The 19,526-nt window shown below is 39.0% G+C and overlaps 1 long non-coding RNA gene across 1 annotated transcript in view; it reads right to left on the bottom strand.

The window, feature by feature from the left end:
- Window positions 1–19,520, bottom strand: part of LOC102753296 — an 83,063-nt gene extending 63,543 nt beyond the window's left edge. The window contains exons 1-3 of the long non-coding RNA XR_435461.2: window positions 19,266–19,520; window positions 13,165–13,278; window positions 12,363–12,487 (exon numbers count right to left, since the gene is read on the bottom strand). This is a non-coding gene — a long non-coding RNA (uncharacterized LOC102753296). The remainder of the gene's footprint in view (window positions 1–12,362; window positions 12,488–13,164; window positions 13,279–19,265) is intronic.
- Between the last annotated feature and the right edge of the window lie 6 nt (window positions 19,521–19,526).

Raw genomic sequence — 19,526 nt, 5'->3', positions numbered from 1 at the left:
ATAGATTCGTGCACCAGTGGGGTCCCTTGGCCTGGCCTGCAGTCTCTCACAATCCGGGACCCCTTGGGGGATGTTGGACTGCTTGTTTTGGCCTGATCCCTGGAGGCCAGGCAGAGGGACCCCAATGGTGCACGGATTCATGCACTGGGCCTCTAGTATGCATATAAGATCTTTGGTTAATCTCTTCCTACTCTTCCCCCTCCCGCCTTCCCTTTGAGATTCACCAGTATGTTCCATCTTTCTATGCCTATGCATTGAGTGTCTGCCCCTTCGTGGTCAGTGTGCATCATAGCTACCAGTTGACTGGTCCAATGGTCGAACAGTCAGTTAAGTTCTTATATATGTAAATACCTATCATCCTATATAATAAAAAGCTAATATGCAAATAGACTGAATGGTAGAACAACCGAACATCTGAACAACCGGTAGCTATGACATGCACTAACCACCAGGGGGTGTGCACGGAACATGGCAGGCGTCAGCCATGGTGGGGTGGTGGAGCAGGTGAGCGGGGGCGCCAGACCAAGGCGTGGTGCCGGTCACTGTCATTGGGGGGAGCCTCTGGTGGTTACTGAAAATTCTTTGCTCCAGTGTGCCATGGTCCTGCCCAGTACGTGTGCCTGCTGCTGGCGCTGGCCCCACTCGTACCCGCTGCTGGTACTGAAGCCACAACTTGCATCAGCTGTTGGCGCCCTGCATCGCTCTCGATCGCTTGGTGCCATCAATGGGTGCGAGCGGCGGCTGCCGGCCCTGACTGCCCCTGAGAGCTTCTTCACCTGCCTCTGCTCTTGAGGGGCGATTGGGGTAGCAGCTGCCGCTTGCACCCACTGACAGCATCAGCCCTGCTAGCACCTGTTGCTGGTGCTGGCCCCAATTGCTCCACGCCATCAGCGGGTGGCACCGTCATACCTGGGAGTGATGGCAGCGGGAGTGGGGCTTCCGCACACAGGGGATCAGGGACTGTGGTGGGAGGGGCCGGGCGGGGGCATGGAGGATAGGCCGAGACCCACCTTGTGCCCACTGTAGCCTTGGAGCCCACGGTTCCTTTCAAGGTGCACAATTCAAGCACTGGGCCCCTAGTTTGATTATAAGAGCCTAGATACTTGCCGAAGAATAATAAAAGCATACGATCACATACAAAGATATGTACATGTATATTCACAGCAAGTCTATTTGTAATAGACTAAACTAAAAATAATCCAATGTCCTTTAACAGGTGAGTAGATAAAATTATATATACAGGGTGGGGCAAAAGTAGATTTATAGTTGTATGTAAAACACAGTTTATTCTTGTATTATTATTTATTAATTATTATGGAATTTTCCATACAAACAACAATAAACCTACTTTTGGCTCACTTTGTGTGTAACAGAATAAAAATAAACAACTAGAAGTACACACACTATGCAGATAAATATAAAAATAGCATGCTGAGCTGCCCTGCAGCTTGTTTGGAGTAAGGAGTCCTTGTGGAAGGTGAACTCAGGGTCCCATTGTGGGCAGAGTGGCCCATCAGTTCGGGCGTGGCTCAATAACCTCCTCAGTACTGAGTGTGCGTGTCACTTACTGGGTGGCCATGCCTGGTAAAGCTGTCAGAATGACTATGTGATTCTTTTAAATGTTAAAATAAAGATATGTGCATTAAAAAAATACAGGGTGTCCTCCAAAATGTATACAGCTAATAGCTCAGATTTGAAAATGAAATGTATTTTAATGAACACTGCCTTTATAATTATTCAGAGTATGTATGTACATTTTTGGGGGATACCCTATATTATGCCGAGTTAAAGAAGCCAGGCACACCTTATGCTCCCATTTAGGTAAAATCCTAGAACAGACAAAACTAATCTATAGTGATGGAAAGCAAATAATGGGGGCCGAGAGCTGGTAAAAGAGGCCAAAGCACTTCTTGGGGTGATGAAATGTCCCATAATTTGATTATGATGCTTCCACAGGGGTGAACCCATTTTCAACATGCATCAAGCTTCTACTTGAAATCAATGCTTTTCATTGGCATATAAATATGCCTAGTTTAAAATAAACACATTAGTATAGGCAATGTGTTAAAGCAGTTTAGAGATGGGAGAGATCATTAGAGGTTGGCAGTTTGGAATGTAGAAACGTGAGGCCTGGCTACATTCTTTGGAAGGCAGCTGAAGATGCTAGGAAATTAAACTCGTGTGGGGTCAGATAATCCAGCTTTGAGGATTCTTTGTCTCATCTAAATTTGGTTTAACAGATGGTCAGGTGCTGAAAGACCTCTCTCTGTTATGCTAAAGGTCAGTGAGCAGCGAGGAACTGGCTAAAATGGGAATTCATTGGGTATAGTCAGAAGGAAATTTAAAGAACATTTCCTAATAAATTGCGAACAGACTCTTAGAGGATACTCAAAGATGCCTGGCACTAAGCTGCTTTGAAAAGGTATCAGAGACTTTTCTCGGCCTAAGAAAGGCTACACAGTGGATTTGAAGATTTCTTTCATTTTGGCCAGAGAAAAGGCCAGGGATAGTCTAAAAGATTAATGTTAAAGCCGAAAATGTATGCTGCTGTTTTATTTCTTTCACTTGCCCAAAATGGTGTGTCACTTTTAACAAAAGTTACAGATGTAGAATTGTTTGATTCTTACTGTGTATGTCTCCTTTCTAAAGCATAAACAATGTTGCTCAAATTATCTGCTCTCCACAGGAAAGCCCTCTCTCCCCCCTCCTCTGTTATTGTAATTTATTTATTTAACTTTTAATATTGAGGCTCAGATGCGATTATACAGAAACAATAAAGAAAGAAAGTGAGGGAGGGTGTGTGGGTGGGAAGTAATCAACCAAGAACCTTGTATACATATATGCAGGTCCCATGGCCACAGACAATGAGGCAGTGAGGGCTGGGGTGGGGGAGTGGGCGGCCTGGAGGGGGTCAATGGGGGGAAAAAGAGGACATATGTAATACTTCCATCCATAAAGAATTATTTAAAAAAAGATTCTCTATATCCATCACACAGTTTCTCCCAGTGTTAACATCGTGGATAACTATCTATTCTATATAATAAAGGCCTAATATGCAAATCAACCACATGGTGGAACTACTGGTCCTTATAACGCATTGACCACCAGAGGGCAGATGCTCAACGCAGGAGCTGCCCCTGGTGGTCAGTGTGCTCCCACAGGGGGAGCGCTGCTCAGCCAGAAGCCAGGCTCACCAACTGGTTGCTATGACGTGTGCTGACCACCAGAAGGTGCGCGTGAAACTTGGTGGGCATCAGCAGCAGGCGGCAGAGAGAGGAACATGGCAGGCATTGGCCATGGCGGGATGGTGGAGCAGATGAGTGAGAGTGCCAGACCAAGGTGGGGCACTGGTCGCTGTCATTGTGTGGGGTGAGCCTCTAGTGGTTACTGAAAATTGTTTGCTCCTGTACGCCATGGTCCCGCTAGTGCTCACACCTGCTGCCAGCGCTGGTACCGCTTTTACCCACTGTTGGTGCTGGCCCCAATCACTCTGCGCTGTTAGCAGATGCGAGTGGGGCTGGTGCTGTCAGCACATGGGAGCAGCAGTGGTGGGAGCAGGGCTGCTGGTAGACAAGGGACCGGGGGCTGTGGCAGGAGGGGCCAGGTGTGGAGGATGGGCAGAGACCCACCCATGTGCCCACTGCAGCCTTGCAGCCTACAGTTCCTTTCAAGGTGCATGAATTTGTGCACTGGGCCACTAGTCCTATATAATAAAAGGCTAATATGCAAATCAACCAAACTGTGGAACTATGACACACACTGACCACCAGGTGGCAGATGCTCAACACAGAAGCTGCCCCCTGGTGGTCAGTGTGCGCCCACAGGGAGAGCGCTGCTCAGCCAGAAGCTGGGCTCACGGCTGGCAGGTGCAGTGGTGGTTGCAGGAGCCTCTCCTGCCTCTGTGGCAGTCGGACATCCCCCGAGCGCTCCTGGACTGCGAGAGGGTGCAGGCCAGGCTGAGGAACCCCCTTCCCCCTACCCCTCAGTGCAGAATTTCGTGTACTGGGCCTCTAGTAGTATACTATAATATCAGGCTGGAAAATTGACATCAAATATAATCCATTGACCTTATTCAAATTTCACAAGTTTAATACACTCATTTGAGACAGTGCATGTATGTGTATTTAATTCTGTGCAATTTTGTTACATGTGTAGATTTATGTCACTACCACTAGTCAGAATACAAAACAGTCCCATCACCATAAAGATCCCTTATATAACCATATCCACTTCCCTCCCATTCATCCTTACTGCTGTGCATAACTCCTGGAAACCATTAATAAATTATTCATTTATGTAATTTTATCATTTTATGGCTGTTGCAGAAACGGAATTATATAGTATACAACATCTTGAGGTTAATTTTTTTCACTCAGCATAATTCCCTGAGATTCATCCACGTTGTTGTGTATATCAATAGTTTGTTCATTTTATTGCTGAGTTATATTTCGTGGTATGGATGTATCACAGTTTATCATTCACCCATTGTAGGACATTTGGATTGCTTCCAATTTTTGGTAACTATAAGTAACACAGTTACGAACACTCATGTACAGGTTTTTATATAAACAAATTTCTATTTTTCTGGATAGATGCTGAAGTGGACTTTGTGTTGTATAGTAAATGCATGTTAAATTTTTTAAATTGCCAAACTGATTTCCAGTGTAGCACAATTTTAAATTCCCACCAGCAATGTGTGTGTATATATATGCTATAGATAAACCACAGTTTGCTTAACCATTTACCTGTTGAAGGACATTAGAATTACTTCTAATTTTTCACTATTACTAATACAGCTGCTTTGAATATTTGTGTGTAGGATTTTGTGTGGATAAGCTTCATTTCTCTGGAATGCCCATGAATGCGATTGCTGGGTCATATGATAAGTACATGTTTAGTTTCGTAAGAAACATCAATACCCTTTTCCATAGTAGCTGTACAATTTTACATTCCCACCAATAATGTATGCATCCAGTTTCTCTTAATTTCTGCCAATATGTGGTGTTATCATTATCTTTATTTTTTTGAATTTACATAGGTTACATTGGTTAATAAAATTATATGGGCACAATTCTACAATACATCATTTGCACATTGCATTGTGTACTCGCCATCCAGGGTCTAGTCTCTTTCTGTCACCATTTATCCCGTTTACCTTCTTCCAGCTGACCAGTCACTATTTTTTTATTTTATTTTAGCCATTCTGATAGGTATGTAGTGATAGCTAATTGTGGTTTAATTCACATTTCCTTAATAAAATTAAACCTATAGATCAATTTGGGGAGAACTGATCTTTTCGATGTTGAACCTTCCAATCTATTAACATGATAATTCTCTCTGATTATTTTGGTTGTTTTGACTTTTATCAGTATTTGAAATTTTCAGCCTACAGATAGTGTGCATGTATTGTAAGGCTTATACCCAAACGTTTCATTTTCTCTGGAGTGATTATAAATGTGTTTTAATTTTGGTTTTCACATGTTCATTGTTACTATATAGAAATAACACTGATTTTTGTTTTGATCTTTTAGCCTGTAACTTTGTTGAAACCACTTTTTAGGTGCAAAGAGTTTTATTTTTGTAGAATTCTTGGGAGACCATCTGTTCTTAGGATTTTCTTCATAAAAGTTTTTAAGTCTTAAATTCTCTTTATTTGTTAAAAACCTACTTATATTTTCTATATCTTCTTGAGTCAGTAATTTGTGTCTTTTTTTTTTTTAGGAATTTGCCCATTTAATCCAATTTATTTATTCTACAGGTATAAATTTGTTATATTTGTTAATTCTCTTTATTTCTGTGAGGTTGGTAACAATGTCCCCTTATTTGAATATTAAATACTTGAATATTTACACATTAAAATATTTGAATATTTGGACAATTAAAGAATCACGAATGTGTGATTTTTAAAATTATTTTAAAAAGAATAATAGTTATGGGTGGTTTTTATATGCTCTTTATTAAGATGAGGTTGCTTTTGGATATTCCTAACTTGCTGAGAGTTTTAAAATTATAAATGGGTATTGGATTTTGTTAAGTGTTTTCTTCTGCATCAATTCATGCAATCATTTTTCCCCCTCATCCTGTAACTTGAGGGCTTATAATGATAAAATTTGCTATGAAAATGGAATCTTAGTGGAAAGCAGGTGTAGTCATGACTGGGAAAAATTAACAAGAGTATAGGAAGAAAATAAAGTTTAAAAAATGGATTCGTAATAGAACAGAAATTCCTTCCTACACATAAAAGCTTAGTGGGTGTCAGTGGCATTAAGTATAACAAATGACAGTATAGAAAAGGATACATGTATATTTGAGTTCTAGAGCACAGAGATTCAAGAGCCACTATTAGTTGAGGTTTCTGTGCCTTAAATTTAGTATCTTCATTTAAAAAACTAATAAGTAGTAATATTTTATCGACTTTACAGGGACCTATAATCTAATCATTGTACCCCATTTTCACTGCCTTTAACCCTCATTTTCCTCCTTACTCAGGTTTTTTTTCCCCTCCTTACTTAGTTTTGATTCATGGTTCATTTTTACAATTGCTCCCTTGCCAGTAACATTTATCTCCCTTGCCCAGCTTTCTCTCTGAAGCAGTTGGCTGGCTCTTAATTCTATTAAATCAAAACCCAACTACTGCAGGCCTGCACCCACATGGCATAGAGCGGCTCCAGAAAACCTTAAATTTGTGTCCACTAATAAAGTGTAAACACCTAGGGCCAATAATCATAAAACCTAACATTTTCATTTTCTATTTACTCATCTTCTTAGACTACTATAGAATACATTTTACCTTTTCCTCAAACCTTTAACACCTTCTTACCTACCCAGCTGAGAAAATAGACACAATTGGGAGAGAATGTTCACAAGCACCCACTACCACATGTACCTACTTAACCGACAACTTATCCATGAAGTAGAGAATATTTGCCTGTATTCTCCACTCATCACCTATTCACTCTTGAAACTTCTCCAATTATGCTTTGTCTCCAACTGTCTACTGAAGCCTGTTCATGTGAGGGTCCCTAATGGCCTCCACATTGCCAAATAAAATTCAATCTTCAACCACATGTCCTCAACTATCAGCAGTATAGACACAAAACCATCTTCTCCCGTAAGTCTTTGCCTTCTAAAATGTCAACTCCATTCTTGTAGTTGCTCAGATGAAAATCCTGGTATCAACCATGAGGTCTCACATACACACACACCAGGTACAGTTCTTTAGTAAAACCAAGTCACTTCTCACTGGCTCTGCTGCTACCTACCTGGTTCAAGACACAATCATCTCTGACATAGATTATTTTAATAACCTCAGAACTGTTCTCTCTCTTTTTAAAATCTTTCAGTGAATTCTCATCAAATTCACCAGAAGAATTACTTTAGGACTCACAACAGATTGTAATTTGTCAGTTACACTCTATATCCCTTCTTTTAGCCCCATTTATTTTACTTAAAAAATTTTATTGCCTGTATCCCCACTAGAATGGAAGCTCCATGAGGGTGGGAATTTAACCCATTTGTTCACTATACCAAGAAGAGTATCTTGCACACAGTTGTTTCTTAATAAATATTTGCTCAATAAATGAATGAATACATCTATCTATATATAAAGAGGTAATATGCTAACTGGTCCTAACAGTGTCCCAATCACGACCGGTCAACGGGCTGTGCGTGCACAGGAGTTGGTGGGCAGGGACAGGAGCGGGGACTTGGGCAGGGACAAAGGTGGGGGGGCTTGCCTGGAGCAGACACAGACAGGGGGGCCATGCCCTAACTGCCATGGCAAGGCTTGAGCAGTCCTGGAGCGGATCTACTTAATTCCCTTTTGATGTGCATGAAGTTCGTGCACCGGGCCACTAGTAAATAAATAACAAGGATGAATAATCTTGGGACATGTTTCAGAAAAGAAGCCTTGAGATACAATCCTTATCTTAGTGGCCGTGACAAAAAGAGATCGATGTAAGTTGGGGAGCACATTGCAGGCCCCTCCTTGTGGTGCCAGAATATCTAAGGACAGCTATAGTCCTTTGGTGAGGCAGATCCTGGGCCAGGAGAAAAGAGATTCAGGATCCTCATCAGCACAGAGGTATGGCTCATTGAGAGGACTACTATATGAAATTAAACAATGGCATCATACCAGCTAGGCGTGAACACTGCATGATGGGAAATGACTGATAAATATGGTATGCAGTCCAGGCTGCAATACTCCTGACTTTAGAGATCTCAAGGGAAATGAAGATATTGGCAATGGTTTTCATAATGCCACAAATAGTGCTGCTTAGTTGCTTTGTTTTTATCACCACCATCATCATCATCATCATCACACAATATTTTATATATTTGAAAGGCACAATTTAAAAAGAATTTTAGACCTACCTAGGATATTTTTTCCTATTCTTCAGTTGTTATAGAAGTACCAAGGAAGTAGATAATGATTTTCTGAGACAAAAACCACAGTGCCTAGTGGCTGTATTTTTCTTAATCTTGATGGTACTGGACTAAATTTTAAAGCATGTGAAAAATTATCTTTTAGTTAAAGCACTGTTCACTCACTATTTTGTTTACTGTTTCATTATCTATATTATTTCCTGAATGGTTATGGGGTAAATGAAGGCTATTCAGTTTTGTTTAAAGTTGTCTGGACTTCTCAAAGACACTTCTCTCCAGGAGATTGCTAATTTCATAAGACACTTCCCTCCAGGAGATCATGAGATTGGCAGAAACCTAATTTGATGATTGGGAAGAAATTACCGTTTTTTCTTAAGTGGTTATTAACAGATAAGCAAGATGTCTGTGACATTTCCTTTTTGCAAAATTTGATTTTTAAAAATGGGATTCAGCTCTTTCCCCTTTGCTTTTAGATACTTTATTTTTTATTACTGAGCTTTCTCTGATAGTCACTTCACTTTTCAGTTCTAAAGAGTCTGTGGGCAAAGATATTAGAAAAGCAAGTAAATCACCATGATGTTCTATATATTACCAATGCAAATAATTCCTTGAGCAAGAACTCTAGACTAATAAATGAAAGCATGTGGATCATTTAGAAAGGTTTTCTTTGTAGAACCAATTGCCTGGGAATTGAAAAATTCAAAGTGCTTTTTCATGATGTTATTTGAATTCATTAAAAAAAATTCACTTCATTTAGACCTGTTTCTGTGTCTCGTCAATTTGTCCTCCTGAGAAAGAACTGGAGAATATTGCACTTTGGGAAAAATTTAATTAAGTCACTTCACAAAGGAACTCTAGAAGATAAAACTCCTTGGGCCCCATCCTGTTGGCTTTGCGGAAACAGCAGGAGGTGAAGCGCAGAGGCAGCCCTCAGTCTGCAGAGCAGAAGCTCCCCTTGCAGGTGGGCAGGAGCAGGAAAGCTGGGGAAGTGAGGCCGAGGTCAAGATCCCAATGGATTCTCTTAATTTAATGCAGTTCCAGGTAGTTAATACATGCAAGGTGTGTCAGGAGTATTAGTATTTTGAGCCTTAGGCAATCAGATCTGAGGGCTCATTCTGTTCATTCATAATGTGGATTATATTTTACTAGAGGCCCAGTGCATGAAAATTCATGCACCGGAGGGGGAGTCACTCAGCCCGGCCAGTCCCCTCTCACAGTCCGGGAGCCCTCAGGAGCAGGAGGTGACTTGGCAATCAGGGAAAGGCAATGCCTCCATCACACCTCTGCTGCTGCCACTGCCGGCAGCACAAACCTTGGCAGGCCCTGGTTACCTGAGCCTCGGTAACCAGCCCTAGGCAGCTTCCATCCAAGGCTTGCTTATGCCTTGGGCCAGCCCTGGGCAGTTGGGGGGCTGAGGTTGACTGGGGGGCTCCGGAGGCAGGCACATGGAGCGGCCGGGCCGCCTGGGGGCTGAGGGGACTGGGTGCTACCATCTTGTGGCTGTAGGTGCTGCCATTTTTGAGGGCGGTGCAGTCAATTAGCATATTCCCTCCTTATTGGCTGTGGGCACCGTCTTCTTTGCGATGGCATGAAGGTCAGTTAGCATATTCCCTCTTTATTAGATAGGATAATGTGGCTAAGACTTGATTATTTGCACATCCTAGAAGGTATAGCTCCTGCTCTGAACATTTAAAGGAAAACCTCTATAGAATTCTGAACATTAAACAGAGAATTACTACAGGTAAGTCTCATAGAAACAAAGAAATCATTCTATGATCATGGTTTTAGAATGATATATTGGAATGATTATCACATCGGCAATTTAATGACTATTGTGGCAAGCACTGAATATGGAGGAATGGCACAGAGAACTAAGTGTGTACTTTATGACCCAGCAGGTTAGCCTAGTGATAAATAAAACACTTTTATTTAGACCATACAGAAACATAAAGTGTGTGTATGGAAAATAATACAATAATTAATAAATAATAATGCTAGAATAAACTCTGTGTTTTGGGTACTCACAAATATAACCTTACTTTTGCCCCACCCTGTATACACCTCTCTCATCTATTTATATTTATCTCTATATCTTTATATACAAGTATAGAAAATAAGGACACAAACATACCCAAATAAGACATAATGGTCACAGAAAGTATCTGTAAACATTAATGTTAACTTGTGGACATACATTGATTTTAAACACATCCTTACTTTAAATAGCTTTGATTTTCTGTCTAGAAGACAAAAGAGAACATTAATTGCTATCACTTACTAAGTTTACCTAGTTGAATGTTAGCGCCTCTAAAGAACGAGTCAATACTCATTACTTTTCCATATTGGAAGATTAAAGGAATGAATGATCCTTTGAAACTAAAACTGAAATTCTCAGAAATATCAAGAAAATATTTTGCTCAGTCTCACTTTAATAGGCACTGAATAGAGATCATAAAAGCCTTTTGACATTAAAGTGAAAGGTTGTTGGTATATAATGTGACCCACTTAATTAGGATCTGCTTAATTTGTAACAGAGTAGATATAAAATGTATTCTGCTGCTTTCAAAGTTTAAAAACCCCATATATTTAACATGAATATTATCAAAATGAGGAGAGGCAAAATACCTGGAGTTAAGCTGTGTGGTTGGGGAAAGTACCACTTACTCTAATACAGTAAAACCCCTACACTGCCAACAACAGCACAGCATGTCCCAGAAATCTTTTGGATGGCAATACACAGCAGCTTATTTATTAAGCTCTATGCAGCTTCAACCGAAGGAAAACACACCTTTATTAGTAAAGCTGAAGTTGAAGCGTGATCAGAAAAATCGTCATAATGGTTCACAATCCCAGATAAGAAAGTCCTTTCCCTAATTTTTTTTTTTGAGGGAGGGGCGGGTGGTTAAATTCTAACAACAAGGATGCTAAGGTCAACCAGGCAAAGGCTAAACGGAGGACTTCCTAAGGCACCTTTTAATTTGCTCTGGTACCAAATCCATAGGAAAACATGTATGTGTCAGAATGTCATGGACAAATTAAAATCTCAAAGGGTTCAAAATTAACAGCTAAAACTCATTTTTTGAATTGGAAAGCACAATATACTACTTTCGGAGAAAAAGCATAAGACTTGTGCACGTTAGAAATGATTAGAGAGTTACATTCTAAGGTTTTTACAGCCTTGCTGTTAGTATTTGGCTGCTTTGGTTCTACAGTAAGATTTTTGCAAGCCCATAAGAATACTCAGAATGCTTTTTGTTGTTTGTGTGCTTCCAGCATAGATAACTGATAGCTGATGACATTCAGGTTATAGGTTAAATCTGAGGCCTTATTGCACATCCAGGGAAAATTACTTTTTGCATAACACATGGTACAACCTCCAACTCCTAAAAGGGCAGAAGGAGTTCAGATATGGACATTTACATACACTCTTAAAAAGACCAGATTATACGTGGTTTTCACTTGCTCTGAAATAACTCCATAAAGGCATTTCAAGATTTACTTCTCCATTATACCACAAAAATGCTTAGCAATAAATTCTAACATACTTAGGTGTTTCTAAGAGGAGAAACTATTCTTTTTTTTGTTGTTTGGCTATTTAAAAGATTATTATAGCACCTCTAATATATGGAGAATATTAGGGAATGTATAACACATTTCCCATGTGTCTTCAATAAGAGATGTTTCAACATACTGTACTGAGTTTTCCTCATTCCTTTATAACTGCAGCATAATTAAAATAAACTAAGGTAACTCAATGTAAATTCAATCTGATGTGAGAAGGAAGCTGCACATAAGACTAAATCAGATACAAAAGTGTTTTCTAAAATAGGATTAAGCAGCGTTTCAAATCACCTACAATCAATTCTCATGGGGCACTGTTGTAGAAATGATACTGACTTAAGAAAACATTTTTCTTATGGAAAAATAATAAGTCAGAGCTTGTCACTTATGTTATCCAAGACAAGTTTGGTGATTACCCTGTAAATGAACATCGATTTTTGTGTAGACTCCAATATTTCCAATCTCTGGGAAACTGTTCTGGTGTCCGGAATGTCCAATTGCAGAATTATGGCAAATATCTTTTAGTGAAGTGGTTGCTTCCCTGAGAAAACAAAGAAATTGCTTCACATATGAGTTTTACCAGACTATTTTCTAAGACTAGTTTTAATGCAGCAGAGGAAAAGAAAACAAAAAATAAAGCCCAAACCTCAAAACCTTATACTATATTTATTGTTACTGGCTAACCCACAAGGTGGCACTAAAGAGAAAAGTGACAAAAGTGAAGATCACAGGCAACTTTTATACCAAATAAATTCTATTATGAGAATTAACCCTATTTCATGACACGATCATCCAAATCTTAACATGCTAATAACTCAAGACATTTATATGCAGGTTCTTTCCTTTTTTAATGTAAAAAAGTTTCATTCAATCAAATAGCTGGTTATTTTTAAAAGTTAGTAGTTTGAATATTTCTGTGTAATAGTTATTTTGTGGGAAAATTTTTCTTTCCAGACACAGACTCCTAATCATTATATGTTATACATTATGACCATTTCTTTTTTATGTTTTGTAGAGTGCCAAGAACTTAATGCTTTTAATATAACTGTAAAAAAACCCTATTTAACATCATATTTGTAGTATAATGATACATATAAACTTTTAATATTTATAATGACAAATAAATAACTTTTAAACCACCAATAAAAAGGCATTTTATCTAAAGACTTTGAATTCCAATAATTTCTATACATATTTCCAAATACCTATTTCACCTACCTTTCAGGATACTCGGAGAGTACTTCCTGGATATGAATGGGGAAATGTTCTCAGAAAATCACACACAGAGAAAGAAGAAATGGTATGATTTTGGCATAGCATTGGCATAAAATCCTGAAAATAAAGAGTCACAAATGATCCTTAGTAATAGCTCCAAGTGGTAGAAGGAACTGGGTCTTCTCTAGCAGACATTTCTGATTATGAGCAAGAAGGTATAGACCACGAAGAGTCTATTCTTCAGTTTACAATTAAGAGATGTGTTATGCATAAACAGTCCTATAACTTTAAAGGAAATATTATAATTCATCTATTTTCTTAGTTTAGAAGTAGGAATTCAGTAAGTTGAAAACAATGCAATTTCTAGTTTTACTATTATTTTGTACTATATATATATATATATATATAGCTTGCAAAATATTTTCTAACAAAATGTGTTGTTTCTCATTCTGAAATGATTGTATCTTTGACTAGAATACTGACTCAGAAAATCTGTATAATATGTAAAATAAAAAAACCCCACTCTAGATCAAAATCAGCTCTCAAATAATCACATTCAGGCATATAACATCAAGATTATTGATATTTTAATATCTAAAAGAGAAAAACTTTACCATCTCTCTCCTAATATCTTTATCAACCCATTTACAATGATCATTTGCTACTCAAATTTAAGAAAATATTGTAATTACCTCATTTAAATAGTGATAAATATTTAGTGATAAATATTTATATATCTGTCTCTTTGTAGGTTTTATAAGATAAACAATGTGTTTTATTATTAAATAGAAGAAGAGTGAATAATTTAATATCTTTATATGACTATACATTTATATACGTGCGGGTGTGTGTCTTTCTAGTGGATACTTTTCATGGTTTGAAAGAGGTGTCGCCACTTTCATTTCATGTAAATTTGAGTTGTCAAGTAAGCCTGGGTCAAGGATATATTTTTTAATGCATTCAAGAGGTAAGATTTCTAAGGCATATAAACTGCTTTTTCCACCAAATGAATATAAGCTATAGTAAACTCAACTACTTAGTTCTCAATCCAGGATGTATAGCATTTTCCTTTTTAATTTCTGTCAGTACTTTATAAACTTATAACTATTTTTTTTCTGCTTAGGATCATATTACATTTTCTCTATTCATTTCATTTAACAAATACCCACATCACACTTATCATGTGCCAGGCACAGTGAGGGTGGAGACCACAGCTGTTGGGTTCAGTGCTATAGCTCTAGCACTCTGCCTAGCACTGACTTCATAAATTATGCAGCGAATATCAATTATGCAACAGAGAGTTGACATCTAGCTTACCTTTCAGGAAATAATATGGCATAATAGTTAAATGTACAGGTGATGAAGTAATTCTAGGTTGGAATTCCAGTTCTGCTACCTACAAATTAAGTGACTGGCCAAATCATTTAATTTTTCTGAGCCTCAGTTTCCACATTTGTCAAATGAAATAACAGCACTGACCTCATGAGGTTATTTTCATGATTAAACCAATATAACCTACACAGCCTAGACAAATACCTGATGCAAGGTAACCCCTTGAAAAATCTTTGCCATTATTATTATTAACTCTTTTTGCCATATTTATTTAGAAACATAGATTTGAACAATTTAAATTCATGGTAAAAACAATATTGGTATAGTTAGCAGTATTTCTTGAACGCTGTTCAAATGGACTACACCTCCGGAAAGTTACCCAATTTCTTTTCTGCTTGTAGAATTTCGCGTATATCACGTTTGGAAGTTTCATACATAAATTGCAAATGTTTCTATGATACATTCTTTGCCTTTTTATAGAGCTTTCTTACTGAGATCAGAAACCAAAGTGCCCACAGTGAACACTGAAGAGTTCTAATCTAGTGTTAGAGCCCCCAAACAATAATACAGTTTTCCTGAGATCCTAATTCTCTCCTGTCTGGATATAACCAATGGTAGAATTGGGAGTGACACTGTGGATATTTGGTTATCCTTCTCCTTATATGCGCCATAAAATACTCCTTTTACGCTCTTAGACTGGTTCTGTTTTGGTGTAAGATTAATGAGGAGACTTTCCTAGGATTAGTAATATGTAGTTTTTAATATGTTAGAAAGTGTTTTCCTTTTACTGTTCACCTATTTTTATGTGAGAAAAATTATGATCAAATTTAGATATAATTCCAATCAGATTCATCTTTTTAAATACAAAAAACTCAGACAATAGTTAAATCAAGGTGTTAATTGTAGTTGGCAAACCACAGACATCATGAAGTTGCACTGTCTTAATGATGGCTAATTTTAAACAGTTCTCCTCTTTCCTCTTTCCATCGTTAAGGTCTTGAGGAATGTTCTGTCTAGAAGGGTACTTCTCATCTAAAGCTCATCAACAATGTTGACAGATTTTGTGCTTGAATGGTATGATATTTTGAAATTATGCAATATACAAACATAAGTCTGCAATAATATGAGTTGCCTCAAAGAAAAAAAGCAGTGCAAGTGTGAGCAACCAAAGAGGAAAGACTCCGAAGCCAGCTCATTCACTGAAGGTAGTTCAAATAAAATTACATCAAATGATCACAATCTTAGATTTCAAACTGCTGTTTTATTATTGCCACATGGCGGCACCACCTTCGCTGGTAAACAGAGACTCCGCCATTCATTCAGCCACTCTCATCAGCATTGGTCTCCAATGGTGTGAGGTCTTCAGGAATATATCCTCTCCTAAAAGATATCAGTCCTATCCTCACCGCCACAGTCGCAGGGGTTGGTTCCCCCCATGTGCTTTTTCCAGTACAGCATATTTTTATAAATTCTCTTCACACATAAAACTTAGTTTTTAATTACTTTGTTTGCTTCTCAATGAAGAAGATTAATTACAAGTCCCTTGAGAGCATAATGAGACGAGTGTATAAGCCTTGGAATTTCTTTCAAAAAGTTTGAGGACTGGAAGAGTTTTCTGAGGATACCTCATCTAACTCCTATCATACAGTTTCTACATCAACAGACCAAGAAACGGAATCTAAGTAACTAGTTAGGATAATGTAGGGGAGTGAGGGCAGATGGGACTTAGTTCTTTCTCCTGAGCCAACATGCCTCTGATACAGAGCACTAATTGCACTTGAAGGGGCTGAGTATACAAGGGCACTTAAGTGTGCCTCACACAAACCAGTGTGAAAAGGAAAAAAAAAACAGTCCAAGTGTGAGTAATCAAAGAGTAAAGACTCTGAAGCCAGCTCATTCACTGAAGGAAGCTAGTTCCTTTTGATTATTTACAGGGCCAAAGTGTAGATTTAATTTAAATCACTTCCGTTTGGCATCATGTATATTAAGCACTCAAACTGTTTTAACTTTTACAATCCCCTAAATCAAATATGACTATGAAATGGCTTTGAAGACATTGATTAGCTTAAGAAAATAATCATAAAATTCTCCCAACAATAAATGTGTTTCTGAGAGAAGCATCAGGCTCTTCGGAAAGTCTTATTCCACTACATGGCTCTAGTGCTGGCAAAGTCAAACTATCTCAAATTTAGTGAGCCACAACACTGACGGCAACTTCTTCATAGGAGCAGTAGTGAATCATTGCTTTAATATTTTTGTTAGGTACACAATCTGAAATTTTGTTGTTGTTGTTTTTTTAGAGTGTAAAATGGGCATTCTCTAGAAAATATTTTACCAAAGTGCTTGCTTCTCAAGGGAAGGGTGCTATATACTTTCAGAAAGAAAAAAAAAAAGAAAGAAAGAAAAAGAAAACTCACTGAGATCCTTTTGTAACATCAAATTGAGAGAAAAAAATATTTATGCACTTGGCTTTGATACTGAGTTCACTGGATAAAGATGCACTTTAGGGGTATCTATGTTTTAATAAGTTGTGTCCACTTTGTGTTAATAAGCTTGTGTCCATTCTACTTGGGTTTCAAAGGTAACCCATCCAATAATGTAATCACAACCAGTAGAGGCTTTACTAATTGGGAAATATAGTCTTTAATTCAGGAACATTTGAGAACTGCATTTTAGTAATTTCAAAAACACATAAGCTCATTGATAAAAACAAGGAAGACCAGAAAAGGCCTTTGAATCTTTTCTTGATTAAAAGCATTTTAGAGAAAGGTCTTAAATATTGCTTAGTGGGTAAGTTCTTCATTTAAACTGTGGTTCTCAGACTTCTGGGGGTGATCCCAGATTCCTCTAATAATCCAAATAAACTGAATCCATAGACTTTAGATCAATAATCCTGAACTGCCAGACTCATACCCTGAGCTCAGGGAAGTCTGGTAACCTGCTAAGAGTCACACAGCTCTTTATGCCTGCCTGTACTGTATTTCCTGATTCTGTGAAGAAAAGCAGCAACAACAAACTAGTGAACCCCAGCTCCTCAACTCTTAAAATGCATACAACCAGATACATATGGACAACAAGAGCACAGAGATTTAAAAACAGAACAGAAAAAAGTAACTTGAACAGAATGTGGCATTTCCCTTGGTCTGTTGCTAACGGCCCACATACATGCTTTAAAAAAAAAAACCCCACCCTGGCACTTTTTTTCATCATCATTTAAAAATGCTTCAAGTGGACATTTAGAATGAATGGCAGTGGGGCTGTATCCCATCTGGGGATAAATGGAAATGAGTTTTATGGATCAGGGCTAGGTTTTCAGTGGCTGTCCTGCTAAAGATGATGTGTATTTGGTCTCTTCTCTCTGGTCATGCTTTAAAGACAAACACAATATTTTAATTGTATATTTTCAGGACTCCAAAGCAAGTGACATTAGACATTCCTTTTTGTAAAAATACATAAATACATACATACATACATGCATACATACATAAAGATGTAATTTTTAAAATCCCTTCAGGATTTGAAGATGTGAAGAAATATAAAAATAATTACTTCTTTCTCTTTTTATTCTGTGCTTTACTTTCTTTCTTTTTCTTTTCTTTTTTTTTTTACTCTGAAGCCTATCACACTTTGTTTATAAAAATACAGAGACTCCTGCCTCTTAGTTGTTACCATTGGAATGGCTCTTTTCTGAATATTGTTCCAATTAAGGCTTTTCACACAAATTCTAAGGATTGGATAGCCCATATGCTCATGAACTCTCTACATATAATTTAAAACTTCTCTACACCTAGACAAGGGTCCATATCCAGCCAATGGTCCAGAGACCTGTTTTGATGCTCCTGTTGCCAATGAACACTTTCTACTGATAACTATTTGGAAAGAGTTTAAACAATTTTCATGACAACACTAAAAACAGCAAAAAAAGTAATTGTGGCTAGTTGAAGTGAAAAACTGACCAATCATGGAATATATGTGTTCACTATTCCAGTAAGTCTAAATGGGGCTCCTCTTCCCAGTGTTGCTCAGTCTCAAGTTTTTAGTCCTGAATGTTACACTGAAGGCATTGTAGTGTCATTCCCCCAATCTAAAAATAGAAATTATTCGATGGGGGGGGGGGGTGTCTTTTCTCTAGCCGTTACTTCCGGAGGATTCTAATAGTTCATTGCTAATCCTTCTTTTAATACTGCACACCTGGACACATCACACTGCATAATATGCGCAGTTAGGCGTTGGAGAATTTATTCTACTTTACATACAATCCTCCAAATCCTCCGGCGAGCTGGATGTGAAATCTGACACCGCCAAGTCTCCCCAGCAGGATCTGCCTTTGCTCTCGGTGTTAATAGCCTAAGGCTGCAAGGATTCCTCCGGGGAGACGCGGTGAGGCTGAGTCTGGAAGAGGGGTGACTGCGGGGCTTGTTGCGCTGAAGATTTACAATGTACTTCTTGCAGGCGGCTCAGCAACCCCCTCTGTGGCTGTGGGTGTCTAGTGTGACAGAGGAGAAAAGCTCTCTAATCTCCCAGTGCCTGCCTCAGCCTCTCCGCCGCTCCCCTCCCTCCCGCCTCCCCTGCCTCCTCGCGCTCCCTCGCTCTCTCCTTTGCCTTTCTGCGGGAGTTTCAGTCCCTGAATGCAGCCAGAGTAGCCTGGGCCATCTAGACCGAGAGCCTGTGCACACGCACACACGAGCACACACATGCACACGCACTCACACACACACACGCACTCCGGCTCTCCCCACGGGGATAGCGAGGAAACCCAGGGCGTCATCTACCTGAAGGGGATGGCCCGGCCTGGCACTTCTTGCTCACTTGTGTTCTCCGGCGGCCAGAGCCACATCGGGAAGGGGGAGGCTCGCTGTCCGGTCTGCCACCTTTCGCCGCCGGCCGCCGCCGCCGCTTAAAGTGTCCAGGGAGAAGAGAAGGCTCTTCCAGGACAGATCCCCGGCGCAGCTCTGCGGCCCTGGGACTTCACCCGGCTGGTTCACCCCAGTCGCTTCCATCCCGGCCATCCGCTCATTCCCGGCTGCGGGGTG

This window comes from Myotis davidii, unplaced genomic scaffold (genome assembly GCF_000327345.1).
Source record: "Myotis davidii unplaced genomic scaffold, ASM32734v1 scaffold54, whole genome shotgun sequence".
NCBI lineage: Eukaryota > Metazoa > Chordata > Mammalia > Chiroptera > Vespertilionidae > Myotis > Myotis davidii.
Note: the sequence above shows the minus strand (reverse complement) of the source record. Positions and strands in the feature narration are given on the sequence as shown.